The sequence below is a fragment of the Marmota flaviventris genome, chromosome 10 (genome assembly GCF_047511675.1).
Source record: "Marmota flaviventris isolate mMarFla1 chromosome 10, mMarFla1.hap1, whole genome shotgun sequence".
Classification (NCBI taxonomy): Eukaryota; Metazoa; Chordata; class Mammalia; order Rodentia; family Sciuridae; genus Marmota; species Marmota flaviventris.
This window is the reverse complement of record NC_092507.1, coordinates 31,703,372-31,711,823: the sequence shown is the minus strand read 5'-3', so window position 1 is coordinate 31,711,823 and position 8,452 is coordinate 31,703,372. Positions and strand designations below refer to the sequence as shown.

The window sequence follows — 8,452 nt, the reverse complement described above, 5'->3', positions numbered from 1 at the left end:
CAAGAGCAAGCATCCACAAATTCTTTCATAGCTACTCAAAGACATTTTTTTCCAGACCCCTTCAAATCCTGAGGTTCTACTTAGAGTCTCCCTGCTGCACCTGGCCTTGACTCCTGGGGGTGGCCAGCCTGGAGGAAGTGACCCTGGTTTGGAACCAGATCTATATTTATAATCCCAGATCCAGCCCAGGTCTGATTTACCCACACTTCTCCATGGGCTCTCGGGCTTAAAAAAATGTTGGAGACAAGAAAAGACACAAAGCTTGGTTTCAAATATGAAAACTGCTGCTCAGAACTCTCGTTTGGTTAGTATATTCAAACCGGTCGGGCTCTTTGTCCTGGTTTACCAGCTCCCTCTGGGGCTGACACTTCTCCCTTTGTCAGGATTCCTTGCGACCCTGCTGGCTGAGGAGCCAGAGCCTGCCCTGAGTCCTACAAGTTACTGTATCTAATTGTAAAAACAAAATTATTGTTCAATTTTTTCAGCAAAAGAATACATTTGGGAAGGGACACATTTGATAGGATGTGGAGTAAGTCATAGCTCCTGGGTCTTAAATGGCCCTGGAACAGGTTAGCTCATCTGTCACTCTATCCTTGACTGTAAGGTGGGGACAATCACCTGTTTTTCAGGGTTGTCAAACCTCACCTGGAGCTCCGGTAGTAGCTGCCTGTCTTTGGGGGCCCATAGGGAAGGGACAGGATTGCTGGCTCTCGCTTTCCATGCAGGCAGGTTCTGTAAGGACACTGGACACTGGTGGGTCAGCTTCGTGCATCAGTCCTGTGTGTCTGCGTCTTTCTTTCAGGCTGCTGCCATCCGTCTTAGAAGGAGCAGCTGCTATCGGCAGCAGACAGTAATTTGGGCTATATATGGTTCCGGAGAATTCTTAGCTACTCTTTTCCTGCTTCATGAGGAAAGTCCACACATGGCCATGAAGGTTGACCACCCCTCCAGGCCATAGGGCAATTCAGGAGGAAGACGACTCTGTTCTCCACTCTTGACAGCTTTTCCTTGTGAGGAACTGTCATCCCTTGTCTCCGTAACTGGGGGAGGCTGGTGGCAGGTGTGGGGAATCATTGACTTAGAGGCAGCACCAGGCTGTCCTAAAGACCAGGCTGGTAGTCATAGCCTGGCAGGGGCCTCTGTGTGTGCTCATCTGCTTGGAGTTGGCTGATTCAAAGCTGATGAAAACGTGGTGTCTTGCATTTCAGCCTGCCTTTTTCATTCACTGGCTTTGGGTCTTTGGGTAAGTCACTTGACCACCCTGAACCTCAGTTTCTTCCTCTGTAGACTCTACCACAGTGGGCATTGCTACTCACTTCAGTAGCAAGAAAGAAAAGCACATGTGACTGCTCATTCAGGCCTAGGCAGTTCATGTGCAGGCCAGCCCACTTCTTCCTTTCTCTCAGGAAAACCAGCCTCACCAGCTGTTCTCAGAAAAGCCGGGGCAGGGTTTAGGCGAGGGCCAGGGAGCACATAGAAGACTTATCCTGAAGTTGCATCTGCAGAGTACGCACACTTGTTACTAGAGTTTGTTTATTTGGAGTGGCTCTGAAAGGTCACAGTGGACAGTAACAGAAGTGGGTGTTAGAATGTAGCTACCCCTAGGTCACTATCTGGTCCTACCCCTGCAGACCTGGAAAGAGGATCCTGATTCAGCCAACCCTGTGACCCTGGAGGAACAAAAGGCTACATGTGGTTTACAGGAGGCTTCTGGCCACACAGGCAAGTGATGCCATTTTAAGGAAGTTGGGAAATCTTCTGGCTGTCGTCTCTAAAGTGCAGCAGCTGGGGTCCTGCAGGAGGGCTCGAGGTCCTCTGAGTCCTTCACTCTTGAGCATGATCTAGCAAATCAGCTTGCTTTCCAGCCCTGACCACAGAAACCCACAGTGGGGCCAGCCTAGCCCTAGACCTGGGCTCTGAGAGCGGTGCAGAGGTGTCCAACTGCTAAGCGAGACCCATCTCTCTCTCTTCCCAATTGGCAGTAAAGAACAAAACTATACTTAGGACTACCTCCCTTTTCTGTTTAGCTCTCATTGGCTTTTCTTGAGCTCTTGGCACCTGCTACTGCTTGACTGCTAATGAGCGCTCACAGGGAGTAAAATGAAATCTACGAGTAATAAACAAGCATTAATGAGACGCATCAGAACCAGCCAATTCCAAGGAGTTGTGTGGCCTATTTTTAGGAGGTGTGTGCACATGCGCACATCTGTGGCTCTAATGCTGCAGTGTGGGTGCCTTTTCTGCTAGTGAAATTGTTCCCCGTTCCTGTGATGGAGCCAGAAGTTGAGTATTTCATGGAGTTCCCCAAGAATTCCATGACTTCCAGTTACAGCAGGGGAATGAAGATGGGCAGAGGAGAGAGGGGTTCCCGGGAAGGGACGAGATGCCCCAAGCTCAGGCCTTAGCTCTGATTCCTACCAGTTCAAGGCTATCAAGTCCAGTTCGCTCGGTCCTTCCCCTCCCACTGCTGAAAGCCTCGTCTTCCCTAGATTGCCACAGCTGCTTCTAATTGCCACCTCCATGCCTACCTTCCAATCTGGTCCCCATGGTGAACCCGGGAGATCCATCTAGAACACAGGTCTGGGCCCATCATCCTGGACGTGGCTTCCCAGGGCCTTTGTGATTAATGCCAAATTCTGTTAGACTTGCAAGAGTCATCTGATAGCCATTCCCTGCTCTTTCCTCTCTCCCTCTCCAACAAGTTACAGCCAGCCCACCCCAGGGCGTAGTTGCACACCGTGCCCCCAGGCCTTGGCAAATGTGGCTCCCTCTGCCTTAGACAGCTCTGTGTTCCGCCTCCCTCGACCTAAGCAGACCACCAGACCACGCCTGGGCAGACCACCACCCCACCTCGGCCCACCTCACCTCCCTGACAAATTCCCACTCAACATTCAAGTCTCAGTCTAGAAGTCACTTCTGGGATGGCTTCCTTGCCTACCCCCTCCATGCCTAAGCCTGCCCATCCAACGTGCCCCCATGCCCCCTGGACCCACCCTGGGATAAGACCCGTCACACTGCAAAACTCGTCACACTGCAATTGTCTTTTTGTTATTCTGTCTCTGAGTAACTGGGAGAACTTGGACACTGGAGGTTACCCTGCTGTCTCCAGCTGCTGTACACAGTGGACACTGAATATCTGTTTGAGTGGAGGGAGAGAAGGAAGAAAGGGAAGAAGGAAGGGAGAAGGAAGGAGGCAGAATAAACCAAACTTATTTTACCGATCTCATGGTCTGGTCAGGGCCAGCCCTGGTATCGGTAGTGTCAATTCAATCTTTCCCAAGTGCCTGCTCCGTCCCAAGCCTGAGCTAGGAGCCCGAGAAGTCAGAGAGGGCATGTTCCAAGGACTGCCCTGGAGGGAGGTGAGGCAAGCCACAGCTGTCCGAGGTCACACTGCAAGGGAGATCCCTGCCCCAGGCGCCAGGAGCTTAAGGGAGGGAGGAAGAGGACCCAGCGTGGGCAGGGTGGCGTGGGGATTCCCAAGCTGAGGGTTTCATCAGGCTTCAGAGAGGATGGGGTTTCTCTTTGGTTGAGAGTCTGATGCAGCCATTATTCCCTTAGGAAAATTCCATGCTCTCTCCGGCTAATGAAGTCCACCACATCCACCTCCTCGCTTCCTGATGTGTGTTAGGAAATAGAGCTGGGTGTCCTGGTGTCCCAAGAGGCAGCTAGCAGTAGGAGCAGATGACTCTGGATCCCTCTGCCTAGGTTCTAACCCCAGCTCTGTTCCTAGAAGCAGCAGAGCAACGGTGGGTAAGTTCCTTGATTCTCTGTGCCTCAGTTTCCTCTCCTGTGTAGTGGAGACGATAAAGGTGCTTTGCAGTACCATTGCGTTCAACAAGTTGATATAAGACTCCAGACTGGGCCTGGCACAGGATACGGATCACATAAACATTTGCCACCAGCACTAGTCATTAACCAACATGCCTACAGCTCTTATTCTAGTGTATGAGCTTTTCAAAAAATTTTGGAACACTTGACATGAGATCTATCCTTTTAACAAATTTTTTTGGTGTACAATGCATTCTTGCTGACTATAGACACAATGTTGTGTAGAAGATCAATAGATCGTACTCAACTTAGTTTACTGAAAACTTGAACTTGTGGAATAGCTGCTCCCCCAGCTCCTGGCAGCCACCATTCTGTTCTGCTCCTATGAGTCGAACTGTGTTAGAGCCTTATGCACATAGAATCACGAAAATCTCTGTCCTTCGGTGATGGGCTTATTTAACTTTGCAAATGTCCTCCAAGCTCATCCATGTTGTCACATATTGCAGAATTTCCCTTCTCTTCTTTTTTAAAGCTGAGGTTGATTATAGAGAGAGCACATTCTTATATGTCACATTTTATTTTATATCACATTTTTATCTCCATTCATCTGCTGATGGATGCTTGAGCTCTTTCCACCTTGTGGCTACATGAACAATGCTACGGTGAACACTGGAGAGCAGGCATCTCTGAGAGATCCTGTCTTTGATTCTTTTGGATAAATACCCAGAAGCAAGATTGCGAGATCATATGGTAGTTCTATTTTTAATTTTTCGAGGAATCTCCCTACTGTGTTCCACAGTGGCTGCACCATGTACATACCCACCAGCCGTGCAAGGGTTCCAGTTCCTGTGTCCAAGTGGGGTCAGCCTGTGCAGGGACCGTCCTATCTGTGGGATGTACCTGGGGCAAAAACAACTCCCTCCCTATCTAGTCCTTTTCAGAGTGTCTGCTGGTGCCCAGGAGCGGCCCCAGCGCCTGCTCAGTGGTGGTGTCTCCAGCTGGTCAGGTTGAGAGGATTCCTTGGCTGCCCTGAGGCCAGCTTTTCAGTACATGGGTCATAGAGAGAAGCCAGGCAGGATGTTTGGGGGTGGACAGGGGAGGCGTGGGAAGGGCCAAGTGGCTTGGAAGGACCCCTCAGCTGAAACTGGAGTTGGAATGTGGTCTAGGAGGCTGGGCCTCTGGAGGAGGTCATGTGGCTGAGCCCAACCACCCGCCAGAGCCGGAGTCCTTGTGTGGCTAGGAATAATTCCCTCCTGTCTTAGCTTCTATTCTTGGCCTGTGCAACTTAGGGCAAGAGACAGCCTGACCCGCAGGAAAGGATGTGCGGGCTGGGAGTCACCCAGTCATGGGTTCAATTCCCGTCTCTGCTGCTTAACCAGACGTGGGACTCAGGCAAGGCATGGAGCCTCTGGTGTCCCCCCATCTTGGGGCTGACAGAGTGGTATAGAGGCAATGCTGAGTTCTGTCCCCAAGTCCCACCACCACGTCCTCCCTCTCTGATATCACGGTTTTGACTTCCAAAGTTGTCTCTTAAGAAACCCAGGGCTTTCTAGATGAGCCCAAGACCTCCTGGCAGGGATGGGGACTCCCTGAGCAGGGCAGGGCAGCAGAGGACAGCAGCTGGTCAGGAGCATCCGCTCTGGAGCAGCCCCCCACCCCCGATCAGGGGCACGCCCACTGTGAGATGGAAACGTTGAACCACAGGAAGGAAAGATGACTCGCTCGCGCTGTTTTGGCTTTTTTTTTAGATAGGTGAGTTATTCCTCTGAATGAAGGAATGACTGTGGGTTCGAGGTAAAGATAAAATTCGGATCCAAAATGACTTCTTGTTCCACCTCCCACCAGGTCCTATTTCCGATGGAGAAGACCTAACCCGGAAGCAGACCCTCCCTGTTGTCCTACCCCTGAAGTCCCAGCCTCTGTGCCTCGGGACTGGCTTCCTTCTCTTTTCTACTTGAAGGCTGTCCCCTTACTGGGCACCAAACTCTGCTTGGCTGACTCCTCCCCATCTCCCGAAGCTCCTTCTCCCTGCCAGGAAGTCCTCAGGACTGTCTGGTGACCCTCTGTGCACCCTCATCCGTGGCTGCAGCAGGACATTCTAACCCATGACTCCCAGGTGTCTAGCCTTGGTCTCTCACCTTACCAGGGCTGTGCTTCTTTCTGCTCCCACGTGGCATGGGTCCTTGCCCTCCTGACCTCCTGGTAGGCCCCAGTGGGACAGAGCCAACATGGGGACCCTGGTCCTACTGATTTCAAAGCTTTCCTGGGCTCCCCTCAGCCCCTTGCTGCACACAGGAGAAAACAGCCCCTCAGCCTGGAATTCGTGGCTCCTGACTTGGCCCTGCCTGGACCTTTGGCCTGCTTTCCCCCAGCAAAGTCCAGGTGCTGATTCCCAGCACACCACAACCATCCTCTCCCCGTCTTCCCAGAAGGCTGCCCGACTCCTCCTCTTCCCCGATCACGGCCACCACATGATCTCTCCCTGGTCAAGGCCTCTCCAGCTCTCACGGACTCTCTCACTTCTGGGGAATGCTTGGGACTCAACATGTTCCCACTTCTGTACTCCTCCTTCCCAGCCTGTGGGAAGCCCTGGTGGTCAGGGATGGGAGAAAGCTTAGGAGGGATAGTCCTTCTGTCCATCCTGGGAGAACCAGAGGCATTAATGGATGGGTGAAGTCTGCAAACCAAAAGCACCGTCCTGCCTTATCCTGGTCCCTTTACCTCTGACCTAGAGTCACACCCCAACCCTCACAGGGTCCTCCTGTCTCCCAGTTCACCTGACCCATCTAGTGTCCCACTCACTGTCACACCCACCTAACAGGCTCCCTTATCTAGCAGCTTCTCCTGCCAGTAGGGTCCTGCCCCAGGGTGGCAGGCCCTGCTCCTAGACCCTGCCTGGGCCCTCCCACCTACCTTCCTTGGTTCAGGCCATGTCCTCCCCAGATCCTCTCTGCCTCCACTTCTCATCCTCTTCCAGAGACTGAGTCCTCCAGGCAGGACCAACCCCTCAGGGGCCCCTTGCTGTCCATCTCTGTGTGCTGGCACCGATCTGGTGTTATAACATTCCTGCTGCAAGTGCCCCTGTGGCTTTCAATTTGGACTTGACATAGACAAATGCTGCAGTGACATTTTCTCCTGGTGGATGGTGTTGAGTCTGAGGATGTTCTATGGGCCAGACCTGGCACCTTCAGATCGTCAGTTTATTCAGGCCCAGCCATGGTCCTAAGTGTCTGTCACTTCCTCTGTGGTAGGGCTAAGGCCCAGAGATGCTAAGCGCCTTGCTTGAGTTCACATGGCAACATGGGACAGCGCCAACGTGGGGACCCTGGTCCTACTGATTCCAAAGCTTTCCTCCATGTTGCACGCCAGTGATAGAAGCCAAAATTGTGGACCTCTCTCTAAAGTTCAACTGTCAATAAATTGCCTTGGGGATTTTGTCTATCTTTTTGTAACCCATTTTCCCCCCACATCTCCCATGGGTGCTTGCCATCATCCCTGGCAAGCAGCTGACTGGCGTATGAGGGCCCATGATTCCCCTTAGACCTTCCTGCCCTCCCCAGCTCTGTTGTGGGTCCCCTCCAGGTCACCTGGCCCAGGCTGTAGTCCCAGGCTGGACTTCATGCATGCTTCTCTCCAGGACCTGCAGGGAGCAGGGCTGCCCATGCCCGGGTCTGCCAAGCCACCTCCCATCCCTGACATCCAGGCTGCCGATCGATAAATCCATCTCCTGCTCTTCTCTCCTGACCATCTGTTTTCCCTGGTGGTCCCCAGGGAGTCTGCCAGGCTGGTTGAAAGCTCCCAGGTCAGAGAGAAGAAGCTATCTGGGGGCCATCTGTTGGAGAGGTACCTCGGGCGGGGGTTCCGCAGCTGAGGGAAGCAGCCCCAGCAGTTGAGGGGCTACTGGGAGGATTCAGCAATTAGGGAACCAAGAGTCACCTTTGCCTTTAGGCTCAGAGCCAGGGTGTGCCAACTCTCCCCCAACTCAGGCAGACCTGGGAGATGCCAGGCCTGGCTGCCTCTTGGACATGTCACCAGGGCAAATGGTGCCAGAGGGAACAGGGAAGATGGTCTGAAGCTCACCACCTCCCTCCCCCCAACACCTTTTAAAACACACACACACACACGCCCTTAAAATTGGGTTGCCAGTGACAACCTGGCATATCATCTTCTTTTTATATTATTCTTAGCCCCTCTGTTGCCATAGCAACTGAACAATGCTTTTTAAATATAGCAGTTAATTTTTTCAGCTTCAGCAACAAAGTTCTGGTGCTGTCCAGAGAAGGCCAGTGGCCAGTTTCTCTCTGAGGGCAAAGCCCTCCGAGCTCTTCTCCCTGCATGTCAGCTCCCAGGGTGTGAGCGGGGGCCAGGTCACTTGAGACAAGGCAGTGACCCTCTGCATTCCCCAGCCTGGCTGCCCTCCAGAGCCAAGGGGGAGCAGAAAGAATTTGGTTCTAGAGTCAGCAGACCTGGGTCCGAATCCCCCCAGCCCCGAAACCTCCAGGTTTCCTCCTCAAGCTTCAGGGTCCTTGTTGGGTGACTGGGTTGAGGCATGTGCCTCAGGGACCGTGATGAGGCTAAAAGGAGCAGAAGGAGGTGAGGGGGTGTGGTGCCCCGGGAAACACTCGAGGAAGGCATCTTTGCTGCTTCCTTTCTGCTTCCCCTCCTCCATGCCTTCTCTCCTGTT

At 52.7% G+C, this 8,452-nt stretch overlaps 1 long non-coding RNA gene across 1 annotated transcript; it reads left to right on the top strand.

The window, feature by feature from the left end:
- The first annotated feature begins 3,661 nt into the window (after positions 1-3,661).
- LOC139707446 (uncharacterized) lies at positions 3,662-7,207 on the top strand. The gene is made up of 2 exons (XR_011709015.1): positions 3,662-3,750; positions 5,614-7,207. It is a non-coding gene; the product is annotated as an uncharacterized lncRNA (long non-coding RNA).
- Positions 7,208-8,452: the final 1,245 nt, after the last annotated feature.